This window comes from Schistocerca piceifrons, chromosome 11 (genome assembly GCF_021461385.2).
Source record: "Schistocerca piceifrons isolate TAMUIC-IGC-003096 chromosome 11, iqSchPice1.1, whole genome shotgun sequence".
Lineage (NCBI taxonomy): Eukaryota > Metazoa > Arthropoda > Insecta > Orthoptera > Acrididae > Schistocerca > Schistocerca piceifrons.
Genome location: NC_060148.1, coordinates 144,762,945 through 144,776,928, shown reverse-complemented (window position 1 = coordinate 144,776,928; position 13,984 = coordinate 144,762,945). Strand labels below are relative to the sequence as shown.

At 42.3% G+C, this 13,984-nt stretch overlaps 1 protein-coding gene across 2 annotated transcripts in view; it reads left to right on the top strand.

Annotated features, from left to right (window-relative positions):
* LOC124720496 (RNA-binding protein 45) overlaps positions 1-8,417 on the top strand; it is a 147,486-nt gene extending 139,069 nt beyond the window's left edge. For both annotated transcript variants that reach the window (XM_047245856.1, XM_047245855.1), the window contains exon 11: positions 7,200-8,417. The gene's annotated coding sequence lies outside the window, so the exon portion shown is untranslated. The remainder of the gene's footprint in view (positions 1-7,199) is intronic.
* The last annotated feature ends 5,567 nt before the right edge of the window (positions 8,418-13,984 follow it).

Here is a 13,984-nt window from a genome sequence, read left to right as displayed (position 1 = left end):
CTAATAACTTTCACTTTATTTCCATTTCCGTTTTTCCCACACCACTGATCATTTTTAGCCGCTTCCCACAGGTTTTAACGCGATTATTTCTTCGTCAGACAATTGTTAGTCTCATTTTCATAATCTGCCACCACAATACCACTCCTTTTAATATACTACACGCAGTTTTTTCGAAATTTTCCCGAATTTCTGCGTCCTTTAACGTGTTTTGGCGGCAACACAACCACCTAACCTTTATGCACATCGTTATCTACCAACCCAAGTCCAACATAGCCCAGCTGTTACCAACACCTTTTCGCCTTTTTTCATTCCAGATCTCCTGTTTCTTTCCGGTTCACCTTTATCTCTCCCCATATATTTATATTTTTATTTTCATTTTCATTTCACCTCATGTTAACACTTTCCACCTTCTAATACCATGTCACCCTCACAACACCCCCACAATGACCCCATTAAGTTTTATTTACATTCCCTCCGCAAACATGCCTTCGCCCTAGCCAGATTACACTCCCATATTCTATTTTCTCAGGCTTGTCTGACATTAGGCATCACCCCCAAAGGCCTTACACTTAAAGTTCCCATCTCTGGCTGCAACCCTTCCTTCCATCAGTCCCTATACCAGTTCCAAACTGAACAATCCATTGCCCTCACCCACCTAATCCTTCACCTACACATCAACTCAGCCAATGAACACACCCGTCAACTCCTATCCTTAATAAAAGTCCTTAATCTTTCCTCTCCCACATCCACACCGGCTGTCCAGAGCATCCTCCTACAGGCCAACCGTAAATTAGAACAGCATGCCACCCTCCACCTCAAAAAACTATCCAATCTCCTGGTTTCCCACCTCCGGAAAGGCAACTCACTCACCCTTCACAACCTTTCCAGCTAACCTCAACCTCCTCTCATTGCACACAAACCCAGTCTCTCCCATCTACTCAATCTCCCACTTCCAGCTCCACTCCCTCCAAAACCTCAAAATTCCGATCAACACAATCTGGAACCACAACACCCTAATTCAGTAGTTAACCTTTCCTCCAAACCTCTCTCCCAATCCGAAACCTCTGTCCTATCGAAAGGCCTCACCTTCAGCCCCACTCCCAGATTCAACCAAACAGCCCTCGTCAAAGATTTACTGTCCTACACTCGTACTCTCTGCTGGAAGTATCACTTTGCCACGAAGAAAAATGATCCTAATCCTACTCCTAATGATCCGACTCCTCAAGACACCATCCAAATTGAACCCTGCCTGGAACAGTTCCGTCCTCCGTCACAGCGGGACCCACCTCCTCTTCCTCAAAATCACCCTCTCCAAACCTTCCAGGAATATCTGACTTCCAGCCTTGCATCTCAATCCTTCTTAAAAAACCTTAATCCTACACCCAACATCACCACTGCTGAAGCCCAGGCTATCCGTGATCTGAAGGCTGACCGATCCATCATCATTCTTCCGGCAGACAAGGGTTCCACGACCGTGGTACTTGATCGTCGGGAGTATGTGGCTGAGGGACTACGTCAGCTTTCAGACAACACCACATACAAAGTTTGCCAAGGTAACCCCATTCCCGATGTCCAGGCGGAGCTTCAAGGAATCCTCAGAACCTTAGGCCCCCTGCAAAACCTTTCACCTGACTCCATCAACCTCCTGACCCCACCGACACCCCGCACCCCTACCTTCTACCTTCTTCCTAAAATCCACAAACCCAATCATCCCGGCCGCCCCATTGTAGCTGGTTACCAAGCCCCCACAGAACGTATCTCTGCCTACGTAGATCAACACCTTCAACCCATTACATGCAGTCTCCCATCCTTCATCAAGGACACCAACCACTTCCTTGAACGCCTGGAATCCTTACCCAATCTGTTACCCCCGGAAACCATCCTTGTAACCATTGATGCCACGTCCTTATACACAAATATTCCGCACGTCCAGGGCCTCGCTGCGATGGAGCATTTCCTTTCATGCCGATCACCTGCCACCCTACCTAAAACCTCTTTCCTCATCACCTTAGCCAGCTTCATCCTGACCCACAACTTCTTCACTTTTGAAGGCCAGACATACCAACAATTAAAGGGAACAGCCATGGGTACCAGGATGGCCCCCTCGTACGCCAACCTATTCATGGGTCGCTTAGAGGAAGCCTTCTTGGTTACCCAAGTCTGCCAACCCAAAGTTTGGTACAGATTTATTGATGACATCTTCATGATCTGGACTCACAGTGAAGAAGAACTCCAGAATTTCCTCTCCAACCTCAACTCCTTTGGTTCCATCAGTTTCACCTGGTCCTACTCCAAATCCCATGCCACTTTCCTTGACGTTGACCTCCACCTGTCCAATGGCCAACTTCACACGTCCGTCCACATCAAACCCACCAACAAGCAACAGTACCTCCATTATGACAGCTGCCACCCATTCCACATCAAACGGTCCCTTCCCTACTGCCTAGGTCTTCGTGGCAAACGAATCTGCTCCAGTCCGGAATCCCTGAATCATTACACCAACAACCTGAAAACAGCTTTCGCATCCCGCAACTACCCTCCCGACCTGGTACAGAAGCAAATAACCAGAGCCACTTCCTCGTCCCCTCAAACCCAGAATCCCCCACAGAAGAACCACAAAAGTGCCCCACTTGTGACAGGATACTTTCCGGGACTGGACCAGACTCTGAATGTGGCTCTCCAGCAGGGATACGACTTCCTCAAATCCTGCCCTGAAATGAGATCCATCCTTCATGAAATCCTCCCCACTCCGCCAAGAGTGTCTTTCCGCCGTCCACCTAACCTTCGTAACCTGTTAGTTCATCCCTATGAAATCCCCAAAGCACCTTCCCTACCCTCTGGCTCCTATCCTTGTAACCGCCCCCGATGCAAAACCTGTCCCATGCACCCTCCCACCACCACCTACTCCAGTCCTGTAACCCGGAAGGTGTACACGATCAAAGGCAGAGCCACGTGTGAAAACACCCACGTGATTTACCAACTGACCTGTCTACACTGTGACGCATTCTATGTGGGAATGACCAGCAACAAACTGTCCATTCGCATGAATGGACACAGGCAGACAGTGTTTGTTGGTAATAAGGATCACCCTGTGGCTAAACATGCCTTGGTGCACGGCCAGCACATCTTGGCACAGTGTTACACCGTCCGGGTTATCTGGATACTTCCCACCAACACCAACCTATCCGAACTCCGGAGATGGGAACTTGCCCTTCAGTATATCCTCTCTTCTCGTCATCCGCCAGGCCTCAATCTCCGCTAATTTCAAGTTGCCGCCACTCATACCTCACCTGTCTTTCAACAACTTCTTTGCCTCTACACTTCTGCCTCAACTGACATCTCTGCCCAAACTCTTTGTCTTTAAATATGTCTGCTTGTGTCTGTATGTGTGGATGGATATGTGCGTGTGTGCGAGTGTATACCTGTCCTTTTTTCCCCCTAAGGTAAGTCTTTCCGCTCCCGGGATTGGAATGACTCCTTACCCTCTCCTTTAAAACCCACTTCCTTTCGTCTTCCCCTCTCCTTCCCTCTTTCCTGATGAGGCAACAATTTGTTGCGAAAGCTTGAATTTTGTGTGTATGTTTGTGTTTGTTTGTGTGTCGGAAAGACGAAAGGATGTGGGTTTTAAGGGGGAGGGTAAGGAGTCATTCCAATCCCAGGAGCGGAAAGACTTACCTTAGGGGGGATATGGATAACGGGAAGAGAGGATATATTGAAGGGCAAGTTCCCATCTCTGGAGTTCTGATAGGTTGGTATTAGTGGGAAGTATCCAGATAACCCGGACGGTGTAACATTGTGCCAAGATGTGCTGGCCGTGCACCGAGGCATGTTTAGCTACAGGGTGAACCTCATTAATGCCTTGGTGCAGGGCCAGCACATCTTGGCACAATGTTACACCGTCCGGGTTATCTGGATACTTCCCACTAACACCACCCTATCAGAACTCCAGAGATGGGAACATGCCCTTCAGTATATCCTCTCTTCCCGTTATCAACAAGGCCTCAACCTCCACTAATTTCAAGTTGCCGCCACTCATACCTCACCTGTCATTCGACAACATCTTTGCCTCTGCACTTCCGCCTCGACTGACATCTCTGCCCAAACTCTTTGCCTTTAAACATTCTGCTTGTGTGTGTGTGTGTGTGTGTGTGTGTGTGTGTGTGTGTGTGTGTGTGTGTGTGTGTGTGTGTGTGCGTGTGTGCATGTGTGCGTGCGCGCTTGTATACCTGTCCTGGCCGTGCACCAAGGCATGTTTAGCTACAGAGTGATCCTCATTACAATGAATCTTAGGCTAAAAGCTTAACACGATGAGGCAAGTATTACACTTAGAATCTGTGTATTTGTCTTGAGGCTGTGTGACTTACAGCATGTAAATATGTAGCCTAAATTGATACAGTATTTTTGAATGTGAGCACTTAGTAACTTCCAATGAACGTTACACACAACTTCTAAGTTTTATAAAAAACGATAATCATGAAAGGAAAAAATTTATGACTTAAAATATTTTTGTTGTTCATGCAGTCAAACTTCAGCATCAGATGTGACATTTTAATTTTATTTCATTACTACTGACATTTTGCATCATAACTTGCAGGCAGTATCCACATGTCAAAATTGTTATTTTTACAACACATAGTTGAGGAGATACAACATTATAAACATAGAGATATGTGAAAAACAAAACCTAGTTTAGCTTCCACTCTCACAGGCATACGTTCAATCAGGTGCCGGAAGGTTTCTTGGGCAATGGCAGCCCATTCTTCACGTAGTGCTGCACTGAGGAGAGGTATCAATGTCAGTCAGTGAGGCCTGGCACAAAGTCGGTGTTCCAAAACATCTCGAAGATATTCTACGGTCAGGACTCTGTGCAGGCCAATCCATTACAGGGATGTTATTGTGGTGTAACATCTCCACCACAGGCCGTGCATTACGAACTGGTGCTCGATTGTGTTGAAAGACGCTGTTGCTCTTAAACAGTGGGAAGCAAGAATGTGCTTAAAACATCAGTGTAGGCCTGTGCTGTGAAAGTGTCACACAACACAACAAGGGGTGCAAGCTCCCTCCATTAAAAACACAACCTCACCATAACACCACCGCCTCCAAATTTTGCTGTCGGCACTACACAGGCTGGAAGATGACGTTCGCCGGGCATTCGCCATACCCACACCCGGCCATCGTATCGCCACGTCGTGTACCATGATTCATCACTCCACACAATGTTTTTCCAATGTTCAGTCGTCCAGTGTTTATGCTCCTTACACAGAGTGAGGCGTCGTTTGGCATTTACCGGCTCGATGTATGGTTTACGGGCAGCCGCTCGACTGTGAAATCCAAGTTTTCTCACCTCCCGCCTAACTGTCATAGTACTTGCAGTGGATCCCGATGTAGTCTGGAATTCCTGTGTTACGGTCTGGATACATTACGACCCTCTTGAACTGTTGGGGTCTGTCAGTCAACAGACGAGGTCGGCCTGTACGCTTTTGTGCTGTACACGTCCCTTCACGTTTCCACTTCACTATCACGTCGGAAACAGTGGACCTAGGGATGTTTAGGAGTGTTGAAATCTCACATACAGACGTGTTACACAAGTGGCACCCAATCACCTGACCACGTTCGAAGTCTGTGAGTTCCGCGGAGCACCCCATTCTGCTCTCTCGTGATGCCCTAAGAGTACTGAGGATGCTGATACAGAGTACCTGACAGTAGGTGGCAGCACAATGTACCTGATATGAAAAATGTATGTTTTTTAGGGTGTCCGGATACTTTGGATCACATAGTGTACCTAGACTACATTTATCTTATGTTTTGTAATGAGAGCACTTAGTGACTTCCAGCAAACTTCAAGCATAATTTCAGACCTTTCCTAAATCTCGTCTTGCATACACACTTAAAGTCAAATATTTAACACATTAACTCATTGGCAATTAGTCATTTAAAACTGTTTTGTGCATGGGAGTTCGTTTCTGTAAAGAATTGGGAGGTTTAATGGTTTTATGTAACATGAAGGTTTAATGGTTTTAATGTAACATGAAGGTTTAATGGTTTTAATGTAACATGAAGGTTTAATGGTTTTAAGCTTTAAGATGAAAATGATATTTTTATTGAAAATTATTATTTAATATTTTTAATTTACATCTGAGTTTCACTGTAAACACAGTGTACAGAAATCTTCAGATGATTTTTTTGGAAGTACTGTCGTGAAAATAGATGTCTGCGCACTAACCTCAAAATTGTACAGGTATGAAGAGAGTTTAAGAGACTTGAGAGTTCGCTACCACAGCCTGTTTGACGGTAGTGAATAGCCAACCTAGTGAGGTGTGCTGTTGTCAGCTTCTTGTCATTCCAGAGGTGACCAACAGGTGTTGTGTTGGAACAGTGTCGAGTGCCAACTGAGATCCTCCTACGGTCTTATTGGTAGTAATTTGTCAGGGACAGGTTGGTTTTCACCTTTTAGGGTGGTGGTAATTGTGTGTGAATTTAATTGTAATCCAGTTAATAGATATTGTTTCCAGGTTGAATCACTGAACTCAAAATCTTGCCTTTCACTGGCTGGGAGAGAGGCAGTTGCAGAAGTAAAGCTGTGAGGGCGGGACACAGTTCATGCCCGGGTAGCTCAGCCAGTAAGAATGTTGCCAAAGAACGATGAGTTTCTGAGTAGTTATCCCAGTTTGGCATACAGTTTCATCCTGCTAGGAAGTTTCAGCAAGTCTCGTGTTCTCAAGTCTGTGACACCTTTACAATGCTAGAATTTTTGCTGCTGAAAATTCGCTTCTGGTGACAATATTTAGCTATATTTGTCGTGTAAGTATAGTATGGGTGCTGTGTTTTGGATATTTCTCTGGGAACTGTTTCCATCTCACTCACCTTGCATGTTTATTTTGTGCATAGAGAGAGAGAGAGTGTGTGTGTGTGTGTGTGTGTGTGTGTGTGTGTGTGTGTGTGTGTGTGTGTGTGTGTGTTGGTGTCCCTTTGTTTTCTGCATGCTTTTTAGATTTTGTTTTATAGTTGTTTGTGATAACAGTGAACCTTGTTTTTGTGCTTTTTTGTTTTTATGCTTTTTTGTGCTTTGTTTGTATTTATGAACTTGAAAAAAAGTAGACTTTTTGACTGGTTTTGGGGCAGGGTGCAACCTGAGAGAATTACTGCCACTCCACATGCATTACTGAAACTTACTGTTTTATTTCTCTCTTTCTCTGCAGTGTTGACGCTCCACACAAAAAAAAACACAAGTACAGTAAAATCAACAAAACACTTTTTCACGGAAACCACTTGACTGGTGACGACGGTGTGGAACGGGAGGTCACTCGCAACCACAAACAGAAAACTCCGAATGAGACTTGACGTCACCTGTGTGCCACTGACGGACCGGCGGTACCAACTTAACAACTACTGAGACAAGAGGTACCAACTGTTACACGACGACAAGAAACTCGTTGCTGGACGTTGCAGGTGGTTCCGTTCCTTGACGTAGTTCCCTAGTTACGTAAAATCTGACTTTTGGACTGCAGGCTGTTTAATGCTACTTCCATTTCTTCCACTTCTCGTGAAGTATCCCTGATACTAACAGGAAGTGTGTGTGCGTGCAAATGAGAGAGATTGTGTTAGTGAGAGATGATGTGCAATACTTACTGTACAGACCGTGCTATTGAGCTTGGCACATTAAGATGGGGAATTTTTTTTAATAAATTTTTCCTATTACTTGGAATGAGGAGAGACAACTGCACAGAAAATTGATGCTTTGTGAATGTTAAAAATACTTCCATAAAATTTTGTACATGCTGCCTCTACAAATTTCTAGATATATAAAATTATAGTATAAACACAGGGATTCCTTTAGTTCTTTTCTCGACATTGATTTACAGCTGTGAGTCCTCACGGCAGAGAAATGTTGTGACCTCTGCCGTGCTACCGCAGGCTTCACGAGAGCTTTTCGTGTACCATCTCGATGTCCCGAGCTCGAACTGGCAGCTGCCGAGAATCAAATACTGCTTACCTTGTGCTTCTCTTTCCATCTGTGCAATTTTAGCCCTACTGCTTACCCAAATCTATAGTGTGTCTGCACTACCCGAGAGTACTTAGAGCACAAAGCTTCATCATTTCTTCACATTATTTTTGTTTATCTTTTTGGATCGTGAACAAAATGCCTAGACTGTGCATGCTGCTTGTTTGCAGTGTCAAAAAATTCCTGACAAAAATCTTTTTTGTTGTCACACTCAGAGTATTTTCGTTTTTTAATTTTTTCTTCTTTTTTTAATTTTTAATTTCTTATATTTGTGTACGATTTCAAAGAGACGAGAGCTCTTTTGTGTTGTTATATTTATATGTTTAATAGATGATTGTGTGTGTCCAGCTGGATGGATCATACTGTAAGCTTATTTTGGCTGTTGTAACACAATAATAAAAGTTTGATTTTCTGATCTCTTGTTCTTTCTTTTTTTCTTCTGACTATTTTTTAGCCCCTCGATAGCAACAAATTATGGAACATACATAATTTCTGTCCTCGGTGTTGCTATGACAAGGACTGCATTAGTACATTTCAGTTATAGGTGTGCAGTTGCCATAGCTGTTGTGGGCACACCCGTAGTGTACTGTGCATGTCTCCGACACCGAACTGGGATTGTTGTGTGACTTTGTTTAATACTATTTGTTTAAATTTGTACAGAGACTGAAACTGCTTGACTACAGTATTATTTCACTTCTCCATTATCGGAAGCACACAGTGAAGGTACAATATACGAGTACAGTGGTGACTGAGAAAATGCGTCCCCCAGTTAATGCTTTTAGGTCAGTTGTGTACATCCTGTCGACCCCGATTATGTGTCGACTCGCAATAAGCAGATTGAATTTCCCTCACTTGCAGCTGCAATAATATTGTAGTCAACTAATAGAACATGTATTTGTCCTGTTTTCTGTATTGTTTATATGTAACAGGAATGGTTATTAAGTGTGACTGCTGTGGATGCAAACAGAAATGTCAAAGGAGAGAAAATTACTTTCAGTAGAGGTGTGCAATTAACGTTCAGTTACGGTTATCATATCAGTACGAGGCTCTCCTAGCTTTGAAACAGTGTAATAAAAAGACAATACCGTGGGTTTAATTTGTCTGCCTGTACGGCCATGTATTTGTGAGACGAGTGCTAGATACATTTGATTGTGTAGGAGTGTACTGCCAGTCCATTTGTCGAATGTAACACATTTGAAGCAGTTTTCAAATGCACATAAGATTGTTGTATCGTAGTTCGCACCATTTACTTCTGCTCGTGCAGGTATCCTAGCTATTTTTAATATTAAAGTAGTCACTGTAGCAATCGATACTACTAGTATTTATGACTTCGATGATTATATGTTATAATGTTTTCCTAATGATGAACGAGGATCCTAAAGATTGTGTCAGGCAGTGAAAACAGAAGAATTTTGTCCCTGTAAAATAATTCAAAGTGTTACAGATTTCCAGGAGAATTTCACTTTTGCGTAGAAGAGTGCCCTTTGGAGTGCTGCTACTGCACGATTTATTTAAACAGAATTGGCAATATCATAAACTGCAATAAAAAATCTAAAGAAGGCAGTGGTTTTCGATTTGTTTCATATAGAATCTAAAAAAAATGCTTCCCCTTCTGTTACATATACAGGTTGTTCTGGAACTATTCATTCAAATTAATTCAGGACGTAGAGAATTTCAACAAATACATTTTCATAAGGAACTTATGGTCCTTGCAGCAACTTGTAATGTCAGGGAACATTCTGTTAGTGGTATGGACATCCAAAAGTGCTTGTGTACTGGTGGTTGATTCTGATGTCTGCTCGGAAACACACCGCCTTGTGACAGTGGTGACTTCCTTGTAAACACGTCAGTTTAGTCACAGTCGTTAAAACCTTGTGACAACAACAGTGAACGTGGAGCAATTTATGTATACTTACATGCATTTGGTGTACAGGTCTGTAAATGTAAATGGATAAGCTGCCGCAGGAGTGTGTCAACAGCACTTTCCCAGCCTACAAGGTCTGTAACACCAAACATTTGGGTGTTTGCGTTACCTACTGAGTGAAACTGGCATTTTCCATGTAAGTATGCAGGAGACAGGTCATAGTCTAGCAGCACAAACCCTTGAAATCGAAGACGAGGTTCTGCGACGTGTTGAAGAAATGCCATCTGCGAGAATACAAGGTATCGGAAAGTACACGACGTACACGGGGGAACAGTTCATTTCGGGATGATGATTTTGGAAAAGTAGACATTGGACAGCGTACCCGGATTAGACTTGACTTGTGGAAACATTATGCACAGTAGGCTGGGAGAATTCATTAAAGAGAACACTATGGTTTGCCTGCTCCACCACCCCCTCAACTCAGGTGCACTTACATAAGCAATCGGTTTGTGTTTTTTGCAGCTGCGGTTATTGACTTAATGAGTGCGTGTCGCGAAGATGTAGGCAACAACGGCCTGCGTGGCCGAGTCACTGTAATATGTCGATCGTCGGCAGTCACGTTAAGTGTGCAGACATTACTGCAAGTCTGTTAAAGGTTAGGATGAAAGAGAGATTTACTACCACTGAACTATGTGTTATTCATTTAATTTATAGTGAGGCAAAAGGTGTTGTGAGGGCAGCTGTACAAATTTATCGAGAACGCTTCCCCCATCAAAGTCTTTCTGCACGATTGACATTTGTTGCTGTTCACCAAAGGTTTGTATCATCATAATTCTCTACTTTTACTCAATTTTTTTTGCAATTCATTCGTAAAAAAGCACAGTAGTTATCTTTACCTTTTTACATTTAATTATGTGTGTGAAATGTATTGTCTGTTCTGATGTGCTTTCGTTTTGTTATTAAATAAAACGTGACAGAATACAGCGTACGAGTACCTATGGCAGAGGTCCACAACACACAGAACGTACATTGAAAGCTGAGGAACATATTTTGGAGCACATTCATGAAGATCCTACTCAGAGTAATAGAAGCATTGCACATGCCAAGTGGGTGTATCACCCACTGTCATTCATCGCACTTTGAGACAGCAGCATCTGTGACCTTACCGCATTTGATGCAGACAAACTTTCGAAAGCAAAATTTCCCTCCGCGGTGAGAATTCTTGAAGTGGGTTTTGTCACAAAGTGTGCGACACAATTTTGTAAACAAAGTACTTGTCACAGATAAAGCATGTTTCATTCGTGACAGAATAACAAATTTCTGTAACGTGCACATGTGGAGTGTGCACAATCTGCACCAGCTAGTAACGACACATTTTCAGTGCTACTTTTCCATAAATGTATGGACAGGTATAAGCGATTATTAAATTATTGGGCCTTATTTTTTATCTGCACGATTGACTCGTAACAATTACCAAACCTTTCTAGAGGAAACATTCCTACCAATTTGATTAGAAATATTTAGTTAGCCGTACGTCATAACGTGGTTACCCCATGGTGCTCCACCCCACATTGATCACAGAGTATGAAGATTTTTGAACAGATGATTTCCAGGTCGATATATAGGACATTTTGATCCACATCGATGGCCGGCGTGCAGTCCTGATTTATATCCATTGGATTTTTACTCTTGGGGCCAAACGAATGAACGCATTAATGCTCAGCAAGTAAATAATATGGATAAACTTGTGCCGAGGATTTTTATTGCTGCCAGTCCCATAAAGCTAAATGTGCATGTGTGTGAAAGAGTGCAACAAAACTTGGTTTGCTGTAATGAAGCAAGTGTTGAGTCTAATGGTGGGCATTTTGAACCTGTTGTGGTATTAGTATTACAGGAAACAAAGTAATGTGGATTTCATTTTTGTTAAGGTACTGTTGTAGAAAAGGAAAATAACTGGAATTTCATTTTCGTCAGGGTATTGTTGCAAAAAGAGGAAACAGTTGATTGTAATTATGCACAACAAATTATGTGGTAATTGGCAAATTTTGCACCAAGGGGGGAGACATTTTATTTGAGGTTAGCCTTTCTTTACTTCCGTGACTTTCATTATGGTAATGTTGCAAGAAAACATCTGGTTGTACTTAATTGTTTATGTAAAATGAATTATACGTTCTTGACAACCCAATGACTGTTCAAATTGCTTGTTTCGGTAGTACCTGGCCACCACACCGTGTCGTTGCAGACATCCAATGTTTACATTGCTCTGGTTTGCCCGTTACATTTTCTCTGACCGCTGTGTCGATGTTTGTAACACACGAGTAAGGTCGTGTGTCGTCAGCTGACAATGTAAACAGAAATGCATCTATTGTCAAACATACAAATGTGTTCCTTAGGAAAACAAAAATAAAGAACATGTTACAGTGATATTTCATTAAACTTTTTTGTCAAGCACACTGAGATGTACCGTCTGTATAATTTTGACAGCTTTTACCATTCACAACCTGCATAATACGAAAAGGATAAATTGCCATTAGCCACATAAAGGAGGCATTGAGTCACAGACTGGCACAAAGAAAAATATCACTAAACATTTAAACTTTCGTAAAAAAACACACACACACACACACACACACACACACACACACACACACACAGCCACTGTCTCTGGCCCTAGGGCGCAGGTATGGACCAAAAGTTTACATGTGTAGCAATCTTTACCTTTGTGCCTGTCTGCGACTCAGTGCCATCTCCATGTGGTGAGTAGCATTTTTGATGTTGTTTTTATTCCGCTGCGGACTATATATATCTCCAAAGCTCTAAGCAAAGTTCATCCCAGTTACTGAATATGAATTATGAAGATGGCTATCATTTGTGTGTACAAAATCCGTGATACTCCAGGGTGGATTTGTATCATTGATGTCACAAGATTCAGAATCTGCAGAGGATTTACAGGCAAATCTTTATCTCACACCACAGTCTTGTGACTTTTGAAGGCATTTTATGTTTGTGACATCTTAATGCTCACTCCATAGATATTGCTACATTATGTGCATAGGTGGTGGAAGCCCCTTGATTTATCTTGTGTTGTAAATAAGATTTTAGTTTCTGTGGTTACAACAAAATTCTGTTTGGGAGTGTGTGCTCTGTCTCGTTAGTGGCAACAGTGTTAAAGCAAAAGTGTTTCCAATAGAATTATCTGTGCACATGCCTCCACCTTGTTGTTAATGTAAATGAGTGTGAGTTTGGCTTTCTCAGCAAGTCTACTCATGTGTCACACTGGAAAGACTCCCTTCCATCACAATACACACCACACGTGTAATGCCTGTCAGCAAGATTGCAGATAACACCTGTTCCTTTCAAGTGTTGGTTCCAGTGTGATAGATAGAATGTATGGCAAGAATCAATGTATGTACCTGATGTTTCACTGTGTCCTGCACAGCCCTGGTCCATAACCCCCTCCCCGCGCGCGCCGAACTAAAAACAACCTTTCTCAAATGTGCAAAGTTTCAGTTCCACTAAGCTTTTCTCTAGTATTGTACTGAGTTTGGTATGTAGCAATCTATCCTTTTCATTATATTGTCATTATTCCATCTTGAATTTTTCATTGTGTAATAATAAAAATAATAAATGTTCATTTCAGAAATAAAATTAACATTAAAGCTTATAGATTGATGTCAGTACTGATGCCGAGATAAATGGGTGCAATCTTAATTCCAAACAATAACCAGATATCAACACAACAAATAAAATTTGTGAAGTGTACAGTTCTACGTTATTGGACTGTATGAGACAGCATTTAAAAAAGTGTTGCAAATGAAAGAAAATTGCTAGTGAACCCAAATGTATGCATGAAATGTTTGCGGTATCGACTTCGTGAAACCACCTGTATGGTGATGTAAGTTAGGATTCCAGGTATCTCACCCTGGTGGACCTCCATTTGGAAATTATCAAGAAAAAAACATTGTACTTATGTGTGATGTGCTAGAGCCTTATATTGAAAAAATGTACATATAGTGACATTGTACTGTAGTGGGTAGCATACGAGCCTGATGTGCAGAAGGTTGCTGGTTCAAATCTTGTCAGATTTTTCAAAAATTTAAAATAGTTATTGAAATGGC